The sequence below is a fragment of the Taurulus bubalis genome, assembly GCF_910589615.1.
Source record: "Taurulus bubalis genome assembly, chromosome: 7".
In the NCBI taxonomy this organism is placed as follows: domain Eukaryota; kingdom Metazoa; phylum Chordata; class Actinopteri; order Perciformes; family Cottidae; genus Taurulus; species Taurulus bubalis.
In genome coordinates, this window is record NC_136595.1 from 6,777,007 (window position 1) to 6,789,435 (window position 12,429).

The window sequence follows — 12,429 nt, forward strand, 5'->3', positions numbered from 1 at the left end:
GCATCACATGGCATGGTGTAAAAAGGTTGCTTTTATCCATTTTCACTATATGCCCTGTTCTTAAACATTTACGGTACCTGGTGAGGTCAGGTCGACCTGCTGACCAATCAAGGAAAGTGACAACAGGTTTGCATCAATAGGCTCGTTCGTTAGAAAGTATACACAGGAAGTCACAGAAAAAGTACTTCCTGTTAGTTCCCGAACTTTTGTTTACTTGTAGTTTACAGATCACGTTTGGATTTATTATTTATAAATATATATTTATGTAGAAATGAGTGTGTAGCTGCATCCTTTGGTATTTGTATGTCTGCCTGTTAAATACATTACTACTGGTTTAGATATGTGTTATGAAAATAAGATTTTCTATTATCAACCACACAAGATGTGTTTTTAGATTAAACATGAGACGAATAGTCATTAATCGAGGGTTAAGTATTACAACTACACATAGAATAAGGATTTTCTACAACACGTGGTGTTTGCTGTCAGATCTAAGAGCCATCAGCTCTCTGATGTGGCGACAGCCAGGCGTTTCCCATCATGCACTGGGCCACGCAGTCGTTGGAAAGCAACTGCGGCGGCTGACTCTGAAATCAACGGCGACTTGATCTCGTGAGAGTATCGTTGACCACGTGTGCATGACGTCAGAGTAAGTCGGGACCAAGTCGGACACAAATCTAACCGGCATGTGTTGGAGGAAATTGTTTATGTAATCAAAGAGCTATACATTAATATAGGAAGATGCTTTAACCACAGGGGTGTAGAAGAAGGGTTAAATCTCGGAGAACAACAGCCGAGCCACAGCTGTAATGACACTCAGGCCCACTTACGTAAGCGTAATGTTCTTCTCTGTACACAGTACAGGGTTTTGGCAGAAGTTAAGCCTATCTGGAAAGTCACGGTGACCGGGCCACAGCCTAGCTCCATGTAAGGAGACAAGAGATCAGGCATTGGTCATATTGTTAGACGAAAGACAGTTGGTTCTGGCTCAAGTGTCAAGGAGGGACTGAGGGACGCGCAATTGAGTGAGTATGACTAGGTGATTTTGAAAGCACGAGTCAGTTGGGGCTTGCAGAACGAGAGGGAACCTCTTTTATTCAGTTGCCAGCCGGAACCAATCGTTTTGTTCATAAACTTGCTGTTTGTGAATAAACTGGCGTGGATCACATCACCCTGTCTCTGTTCATCTGTGATTCCTGGGGATTTCCTGAGTGAGCCGTCTGACTGAGACTTGGAAGAACTCAGTAAAAAGTCAAGTTATCTATTGGCGGGATGCCCACCGGCCTAGTGGGCCCGTTCATCGGCAAAATAGGCGTTTAATTATCTTCTTCACATGCATTGCGCGCCGATCGCCGCCGATCGATTCTGCGCAGAACTGGCTCATCTCGAACGAGCCTATTATCTCCTCTTAGCAGGGAGGGACTGGGCACTGTAAAGATGTAGGAGGGTAGTATTAATGTGGTGCACTCCTGTTATGTTTGTGTGCACGTAGATGCATTATGACGTCAGAAGTGACTGAGAAATCAATGTTTTGTTTATTAGTTTCATATTTTGATGCTTGATCTCGGTGTAGCTCTCCCTATACTTATCTGGGCAGGTGGTAGGTTCCAGTTGGGTAAGTCTGAGATGGTAAAAATGCAATTCACTGGAGTGGAGCAGCGGCTGCTTACTGTGAAGCTGCAGGCTTTTTTTTAAAGCTTCATTTAGTTGTGTTTTGTGTGGATGTTGAAATGACTTCAACATTGGAGATTGTGTTGAATCCCCACAGTTAAAATTGCTGGAAAATGTTAGGAAAATGTTTAAAAAAGAAAAACTTGCAAAGCAGAGGAGTCAAACCTTGTGCAAATGGGCAAAACACAAAAAAGGATGCGGTAAATAAAAAGAGGGCACAACAATACCATTGAACTTAGTAGACGAACCAACAGGTTTGAATACACTGGGAGGTGCAGGTGATCAGACACAGGAGGTGGGAATACAAAGAGGGAAGTGAAGTGAACACAGGACACGAGAGGCAGGGAAATTCAAAATAAAACAGGAAACCAACTAAACTAAACCCAAGGCCATGACAAATATTTGCTTATGCTCGTGGCTGTTTTGCCCTGTTATCATAAACTGCCCATAATTATTTACCACTACACCACCGGTATCAAGTAATAGGAAACTAGAATTAATTAATAACAGAATAAATAATGAGTAAACTCTAGTTAAAAATCCAACACAGCTCATTGTCCTTGGTTTCGATTGTGTAGTACTTATTTGATTATTTGTAACAATGCCCAGCCATAAATAATAACTACTTTAAAATGCAACAAATATGAAACTTGGAGAACAAAGGCAGTATATAGGAAGTTGAAAACTGAGTAAGACAAAGAGCCCATTAAGCGCCTTCCCTCGATGGTTGTTTCTCCAATGCACTGTCGAAACTAATGGCAGAAATACCTGCAAAACACATATCAAGGTGACAAGAACACACATCTATTTATTTATTGTCACAGGAGAGGTTCCTTTTCTCTCTCCGTCTCTCTCCTATGCGCTTTACCTTTTACCTCTAGCCATGGTGATGCATTGGCAAAGAGTTGGAAGTGGCAGATGGAACTCAGCTCAAGTCTCCATTCATCAAGCAATCATTGATTCTGGTGGATTATTAATTTTTTTTACCTGAGAATTAGCTTTCTTGTGTACAATATAAATACTAATAATAGAGGTATACAAACAACCAAGCTACAAAATGAAACGAATGAAAAGAAATGCATAAATAAACCCAACTAAGAGTTAAATATTCACATCACACAACAGTCACCCGTCTTGTACAAGATCTAGTGGTGCACAGTGCTCCACTCTTCACACCAGGCAGCTGTGATTTTTCTTTTACGGCATATGCTGTGAAAATGACGTGAACATTATGCTGAGACGTTAACTCCGTCCATCACAATGAGCTGCACAGTTTCTCCTCCTTCTGTTGCTCTCCGAGAGCCTTCGAAGGCAACAGAAATGTTGGCACGCGGCGTTCTGGCCGGGCAGGGAGGCGTCTCTTGATGGGAATGGCGATAGAAACCGTGCGGTGGTGTTGGCTGTTAGCCTGTTGTGCTCTGCGGGACAGTCATTTTCTCACCAATTTGACATGCGTGGCATTTTGTTATCTAGCAAGGACGTCCTGTTTGGAGAGTAGATTATTCACTGAATGTCAAGGAGGGATATTGTCTCCCATCCTTCCTAAAGAGATCAAGAAAAGCTCAGTGACGAGTCGATTTTTTTTTTATGACATCTCAGTCAGATGCAAATGTATCCATGTAGTTTAAGATGGATTATGAACATTATAAGCGCATATAGAAGGTAATGTGAGGGATTTAAAATATTTTTTTGTAAACAAGTAAATACATAAAACAAACAAACAAAAAGTAAGGAAAGACAAAACACAAATAATCCAATGGTCCTTTGTGGAAACAAAAAACACAGATAGGTAGGTAACTAGTTTAATATTGTATTAGCACATTTCTGCAAAATAAATGGCTATACTTCCCCAAGCACCTAGTTAACTGAAGAAAAATATATTGTGTGTGTGTGTATATATATATATATATATATATATATATATATATATATATATATATATATATATATACCCGCTCTTGGTTAATTCCAGAAAGCCATTAAGGGCAAACAAACTAAAGTTTTCGGCATTGAAAAGTGAACTAATGTAATTTAAAACATTTCACCTGACATCTGTCATTTTTCCACTGAAGATGGTGTCAATTAGAAGTGTACATAATGATACTATAAACGTGTGTTATTTCGGTTTAAAAAGGTAGGTGACCATTTGTTCCAGCCATTAAAACTGGGTACAAGGACATTGGAGGTAGATGCAAATATGCGGAAAAAACACTTACCGTATGCAAAATCCTGCTCACTCGATCAGTCCTGCACGGTGGGACTCCCGCCCGGGTCCAACCTGCAGGTTGGAAACCTTTTGGCTTTATATGTTAGCACTGACAACTTTGGAACAGATCCAGGGAAGCAGAAACCCTTACAGGCGCTGAGCTGCTGTGGCCTAACAAACGGCATTGTAATGGCACCAGTCAGAGCTCAGACTTTCAGCACTGAAGGCACTGACATTTCAGAGACCTTCTGGAAACTGAAGCAACAGCTTGAGCCTGGAAGTGAAACAGAATTCATCTCCTGTCACAGGACCACCTAAATATCAGAGTGTTTAGCCTTTAGTGACCTTGACACTAGAGACTGCAGTTCTTCATGATGTAAAATACGACACCCTTATTTGATATCCCAGAATGCGAGTAGTACAAGTATATCAATATGGTATTGTAAAATATATGTTCAGATCCTGGGAGGTGGTGTGAGGAATCAGGTCCGGAGTCCAAAAAGAGTAATACTAATAATTATTTAATAAAAGAATGATGACAGAACAGCTTATGCAAACCCGATCGGGGCCCCTCCTTCCTCAACGAACTCCAGACCGCAGGTCCTGTCCAGTCACGTGGGGATTTAAAAAGGGCCGCTCTTCTTGCTCACGTGTTAGTTATAGGTCTCATTCACAGAGCTTAAGGCCACTCATTGGTTAGTTCTACGGCATGCGATTGGCTAGAAGTCCCACAGGGGCGGAGTCTCTCTTGGCGCAGGTTTTGAAGATGGCTCCATAACATTCATGTTTTCCGGTACCTGAAGTCCTCACTCCGCCCTCCTGTGTTTACTAACAAAATATTTTACCTAGAAGGAATTGTTATTCAGTTCTATACGTTACAACTTATGAGAATCTTACTTCAGCCTCCAGTCATCCTTCCCCAAAAACCTTTCATCTCGGCTGGCTCGAATCCCCCTCCAGTTCCTTATCTCGTGTCATAAACCACAGGACGAACCACAGGTGGTCCATTCTCTTTGTTCCTTAAGACCAAATGCTCCTTTGTAAAACCCTCAACCACTGTCTGTGTGTAAATGACCTCTGCACTCTGCAGTACAGAGTTCATGTGACCTCAGCAAACTAGTGACTCTGTGACCTGATAAACAATAATTTATCTTAAGCATTGCAATGTACACATGGACATCATTACACAGTAATAAAGTGACCTTCATATGCATACAATTACAAATCCCTCATAATAATATCCCTTATTAATTATCATATTTCATGCATTGTAATGTACACATAAACAACTTATTTTACATAGATGTGCAAGTCCAAATGTGACAAACTAAGCTTAAAAAAACACTACAGTATCAATATAAATCCCTAAATTGATTACATATGCTTGAGCCTTCTGTCAAAATACTGAGATTATTGTAATGAGTAATGGACCCGCTTGCAGAAATGAGTGGAAATAAATAATGAGTTATTTAGTTAAGTTTTCTAATAAGTAATCCGATACAAGATCACAGTGAAATCTACATCCCTGGGGGTGTCTGTCAGTAACATGGAATAAACAGCGCCTGAGAATAAATAAATAAAAAATGCTAGCTAACACAATATAAGAAAGAGCTGTAAATGTTGAGATGAATGAAATATGTTGATGGTGAGTATTTTGCAGATGTAGAATGAATATAAACATTTTGCAACTTTTCAAATACATGTAAATGTGATCTAGGCATTATCAGATTTTTCAAAACACATCTGCAATTGCAAATGGGTCAATAGTCAATTAATGTAAACAGCTGTACACAGCTTTTAAGAAGCCAATGTACAGTATAGGGCCGGGCATTGAAATAGCATTGCTCAATTCAGCTGCTATTAAACTCCCAGACTATTGCTCTACTGTTTTTTTGTTTTATTTTTCTGTTATGTGTTTTTAATGCTGTACTAATCTGATTTAAAATGTCCAAAACCGTCAGGGGATTTTCTCATTTCTGGCTTCCTAACTGAACAACAGCATTATCCAACATATTGCAGAGCCTTATGCACTGGACTGGTATGTTTGTGTTGTGTGTGTGTGTGTGTACTCCACAAAATGTTCGTCTCCTGGCCAGCCACCTAGCTTGCTAACTTTGCAGTCTGCGCACACCCGCACAGCCCTCCTTTGGACAAACACAGCAGTCTCCTCTGTGATGGATGTGGAGTCTAAGTGCCGCCACTGTTTTTAGCCTTCTAAATATTTCTGCTCTCGCACAAACGCCTCCATGTGCTTGACACTGGCTTCTCTGTTTGGCCTCTCTGTATGCAATATTAGCACCTGTTCTATCTGTCTCTCTGCCCAGCACGTTTCTTTTCTTTTACTGATTTTTATTTTATTTTTCCATTTATTTTTTGTTTCTTCGCTGTGTGCATCTCAGAGAAAATCAGCTGTGGGAGCTATGCTAATTTTCCTGACAATAGTGTGGGAGAGGAAAATATATTGCCTAGAGAAAATATGCCTGCATACACAAAACCATGCATACTTTTTTTTGGGGAGCATCCATATGTTAGAGTGTGTTCCTCCTCTTCCTTGTCTGTATGTAAACGTGTTCTGCATCCTCCATCCAGATCAGTTGAGTTTGAGTTTATTATGGCTCATATGATGCAGCATTACAGGGAGCCGCTATTTTCTGCGGTGCCAGACATGGTGCTCTTAGCGGCCCTTTTTGTTGTTGATTTGTTAGAATATAGATTCGGATCTACTGCGGAGGGTAAGCTGGCCGACCAACTTGCAGACAGGGAGGGAGGCGGGGATGTTAGAGAAATATACCACGGTTTTATGAGGCTGAATAAAATGTAAATTGTAAGGCTAAAATAAATCTGATGTAATATAAAACCAAATGTGGAGGCCTTCTGTGAGTGACCAATAAAATTCCTAGAAAATAACACATTAACACATTTAGTGGGACTACTTTTGGTGTGTCCACAAAAAGTGAAGTTTACAGAAAACTATGCATTGTCTAATGTCACTGTCTCTGCCAGGCGTGTCTTTAACGACCACTGCTGTATTGAGTGATTGAATGAAAAACGGCCTACCATTTTCTAATCGCATGTCTAGACTCTATGCTATCAGATGTGCCTTTCACTCCCACGTCTCACACCACACAGATACACTGTTATTGTAACCCGTGCAGATGTCTGCATCGGCTCTGTGTCTCGAGCGTAACCGCAATGTGAACTACAGCTTCCAGTCTATAATTTTACGACAATTTGCATGTAAAGTAAGGTTGATGTTCACATTTATTCACATTCTCCCTCTCTCTCTTTGTGCTAATCTACATTGTACATGTACTGCCTCTAGCCTATGTCATTGTTAACTTTTCCGTCTGCCCCCAGCACTGACACCTGTCTGCCCTTGAGTGCAGCGACTAGCCTTTTCAAAGCGGGACTGTTGCGCTGCTATTGTTGCGTTATTGTGTCTCGCTGTTCTATATGAAACCTGCAGAGGCAGAACGGGCGGACATAATTTGTTCTTTAGCTGAGCCGGCAGCTCAGGTAGTCACAGAGTCATTCAAACTCAAAAAACAAGCGCAGTTCACGAACGCAATTGTCTCGAATTAATCGAATAATACACTTTCCAAAAAAATAAATGAAACTCACCAACCCGTCTGCCTGCTTAGCAGATGCATAAGTGGTCGCAGAGTACAACAGTGTCTGTGCTTTTTGATCCGTTAGCTGTTAACTAAGCACACCGCCAAAAACGCTGAAAGTGAGCAAACTGTTTTCTACCCACCGTGTCTCAGGGCGCAAAGTAGCAACTGGGTGTCAGCGGTGCACTCAGCTGTCTCTCAGTTGGGGACCGAAATAGTGAGCGAGGAGTCAGCAGGCAGTCAATGTCAGTTTATAACCAGCAATAAAAGCTGTTTTTGAGAAGGTGAGAGTCACCTCAACCGCAAGAGCGTGCAGCCATAGCTGGCCACCTAAAATATTAACGCATCGCTGAAGCAGAATGTGAGACGTGGACAGACACAGAGGTGTACACTAAATACACAAGGATAAACTTCATCTATATTGGTAATATAGAGGCATAATTACTCAATTGAGACTGTTTCATAACCAGTTTAGAGTTCCCACACTTACTTTAAAGCAAGATAGAACATTTATTTTTGAGTAAGACCTACTGTAATCTGCCTATATGATCCATCCGTGAAATGCTCAAACCAGCATTAGCACTGAGTAAAAAAATAAATAAAACGGGCATTAACTTTAGTGACATCACTATTACGACACCTTGGGTACCAGCTCCAGCTCTGGCAAAAATGGAGGGTTGGCCGGCCTGAACCTGGCTCAACTTGTGTTGCAATATGATCCAACGTCATTCAGCAATTGGTCTACTGAATGTTCAGTTCCTGGTAGGATAGCATGACCGGTGCTATCATACTAAAACTGCCTTGAGGATACATTTTCTTTGATTTGTAATGTTTGGAACAGCACCAAATCCTGATTATTAAATGTTCAGTTGTGTCGTTGTTTAGAAAAAGTAAATACAAACTACAACATTAAAAAACAGCGATGACTCACTCTACTTCTCCATCATGTGGATCTCAATTTCAATAGCTGCTTGGTATTAAGTGACTGTCTGGGTGGCAACAAATGTGGTGCTTCTCTGTTTTTAAATCCAGCATTTACAAGCAATAAAAAAAAGCATACAAGTCGCTGACATGACCCAAAGGTATGAATCTCGGTAATAAAAGGCTTTTATGGTGTCATGCACTGGAAGGACAAATCAAGCTGGGCTGTGGCTGATGTTGCACACATTTCCAATCAAACAGCCCTCATGATGCTCGGTCTCTTCCTGAGGGAGTCCTGATTCAAAACAGAAGCACAGAGAGTCGGCTTCAGACTGCAGCAGCCACAAACAGACCATGAAAGGAAGACATCCGGGCTGAGCTGTTCCCTGCCTCTTCAGGGAGGAGAGAGTAATGCCGAGAGACAGGCTGAGAGTCAGAGATGCACTGAAGGGTGTCAATATAGTACAAAATTGAATTAAAGTGTAATTAGGGAAATCATTACCTGACACTTCTGCAGTTGGGGATTTGGTTAATTTACTGAACAATCCTAAAGTGAATGGACTGAGTCTTGAAAGAGTTTGATGTCAAATGTGACTGACTGCCTGCGAGTGGTAGAGGAGGATGAATTCAGAATGCACGCCTTATAATGAAACAGAGTGATCTGCTTTAAAAGTGTTTATGCAGTGTAAAAAAGTTGGTACTAACTGAAGAATACCTCCTTCATCGAAGCATAAACAATAACTCTGAGGGGCAGTGACGCGCTCCCTGTATGCTTTGAAACAGTAGTCTAAGCCTGTCAACATACTTGATCTTAAAAAAAAAAAAGATTTGGAAAGTAATACAGGCCCTCGTATCAAACCCTAATGCCGTGTTCACACCAAAGACGGGACGAATTATTTGTGCGAGTAGATTACATGCAAAGTCGCCGGGCGGCACGACTGACGCGAGTTGAAATTCCCCCCCCCCAAAAAAGACGTGAGTCATAGTTGTGTCAGCCAATCAGCGTTGAGAATCGGCATTGAGAAGCTTCGCCCGTCATCACCGCCGTCTTACCGTTGCTGTTGCTGAATCAAACTGCTGCTGGTCCGCCTGAAGTAGCGCTGGGAGCGGACGTCATTCAGACACTGTTGTGGGACTACAGATAATATTATAGACGGGTGATTTTCACAGAGGAACTTCATTTGTTGCTTCTTCTCAAGTAATTCATTTATTCATGCCAGTTAAAAATAAAACGGGAGAGGACCCGTGTGAGAATATTAAGGCAGGAGAAGAAGTTGGAAGGGTGTCAAAACATCTGCTGGTCTGCAGACTGCAGAGCCGCATCCACTAACAATCAAAACACTGAGAAAATGTTGCTTTATGGGCTCTTAGTGGTGGTGATACATTTTATACTGTTGTGAGTTTATTTGGCAGCACTGTGGACTAACACATTTCCCCTCCTTAGAGAAAATAAATGAGATCTTAAATCCTGAATATTGATGCTTGCCTGAGTTCCTCTTTTGGACTATTACTGTGGATGAAAGCAGCAAGATGATCAAGTCCAGCTTTTGAGGTGTCATCATGAAAGGCAAAGGAAAACATAGTAACCAAAGAGAGATATGAGCACTTAAAGCTGAATGCAGGGAAGGTGAGTGTGATTAAAAGCAAAATATTGCACATTTTGTATGCATTTTTAAACCGACGTAATCATCCAGTGTAAGGATGCTGCCAGTGTTGGCCCTGTGTAATGACGCAGGATGAAATAAAAATATGTGAAAAATATGACCTTCAGTCGGTTCCTATCATGAGGTAAACAACCACCAGTAAGGAGAAAAATCAATTTTACTTTTAAAAAAGCATTTTGCTTTTCCGCTTAAAATACCCTTTGTACCTGTATACTTTAACATTAGACAATTTGCAATGATGAATACTTTAAATGATCTGGGAAATTACATTTTAATAAACAAAATGACTTAGAGTGATCACATCCTACTACATCACCTACTACAGCACAGTGTTTGTGGAACTGCTAATACTTTAAACATTGTCCCTCATGTAAAAACATTTTAGTGTTTTATTTCCTTAACTTTCTCTTTTTTCATGCCATGTCAATTTCACCAAACGCTAATGTCAGATAACTGTAAATTACCAGCGCAAATGCAATAAATGCCACCTGTGCAGAAATGAGCATGTGTTCATGAGAATTGTAAATTTGCATAATTAACGCCCCAATTATACCAAATACACTATGTGTCCTACGCCATATGCCCATAAGTGTTGATTCATGAACACACCAAAGGAAAAGTTACTTAAAGTAACTTTACTTTTAAGTAAAGTGTAATTTATATAGGGTTTTCGGACTGAAAATTTCTTCAAAGTACTGAAATATACAATATGATAGTGAAAAATGAATAACAGCAGACTATTTGCACATGACTCTAAACTAGTCGTAAACTGTGTTTGTACCTAAGAAATTTCAAATACGTGTAAATTTGGTGAGCGTGGCAAGTTGAACTAAATCACTCTTACAAGCTTGTTCTCGGACCTAAAAAACAAATCTGTTCTAATGGTATAGCTATTAGATTGTGGCTTAGGAGGTTGTCCACGAGGAAGACACTGAACCGGTTGGTGAGGCAGGCCAGCCCGTAATATGGCAGCCATTAGTGTGTGTGTACGGGAGGGAAATTAGTAAAGGGCTTTGTCCACTCAGGTATAAAGCACAATGTAAGTGAAGATCATTTATCTTTTCACACTTCTCATGATTTTCTGTCTTATTTTACGTCGCCCCTCGGCCTAAGTTGTGACAGCTTAGGTTCCTGTCGCCTCCCTCGGAGTCAGTCATTTTCCAGCAGAAAACCCTTAACTCACAACATTCCATTTATACGGTAAGTGTTTGTGATCACATGTCATTTGTTTTTTTCTGCACCGTCCCAGCATTGATGGCAGCTGATGAGGTCTTAGAGAGCCAAGCCTTTTATTCTCCTGAGAGCTTGTCCCAAAACAGCATCTGGTCGTGCCTCACAGCCAAACACACGGTCTTTCACACAAACTGCCACACACACACACACACACACACACACACACACACACACACACACACACACTGAAAATACTATATTTAACCAGTTCAGTCTGTCTCACTGCTGCATTAGCTTTAACCATCCGTCCATCTGCAGTCATTCCATTAAATCTCTCTGCAGTCTGTTGTCTGCTGTTTAAAATCTCACTGCTGTGTAATTGCAGTGTTGCAGGGACATATGGTCTCGGATAAAATGATGGTATTATGTTGTTCCATATGAGAAGCACTATCAAAATCAATTCATAGATATAACTCGGGGAGGAATTTCTCTCTCTAAATGGATGCAGGCAACATGAAGGCAGCAAAGATATTCACATATATACAGTAAAGAATGAACATTGAATGAGATAATTGGAGCGGGACACAATAGATGTGACGATGTGTTTGCAATATTCACATCTTTAGGATGTAGTACCATAAAAATAATTCCATGTCTCCTTTCTATTAAGATTCTGATACCAACCTCAGCCACTGAATTATCTCAAATATGGCCTACAGCAAATGACTGAGCTAAATCCACAATGTGTTAAGGTAATTGTCACAGGAAATTTAAAATGATTATTTCATTATCTGCTGTGACTGCAGTACAAAATCAATGTGAGAAGAGTTAAATCCAATGCTAACAATGAACATTATTAGTTTTCCCAAGTATGAAAATCTTCACCTCTCCACTGATTAAGTTTGCATGTGATTATAACTTAAAGAGTTAGAGCTGATGCAGTTCCACAGTTGACCCATAACAGGATCATTTGAGATCTAATGTGAGCAAACAATGACCATAAAATTACTGCAAACATCTTGTGCAGCACAATCAAAGTAATCAAAAGTCCAATATTTACCTCAATGTCTCCAGGATTTTCCCCACTCACACTGCTCTGATGAGCCTGCTGCGTTGTGCCCTTTTTGTTTAATCACAATCTTCCAAATTGCAAGCCATGAATGTGACATGCACGTATTAGTCA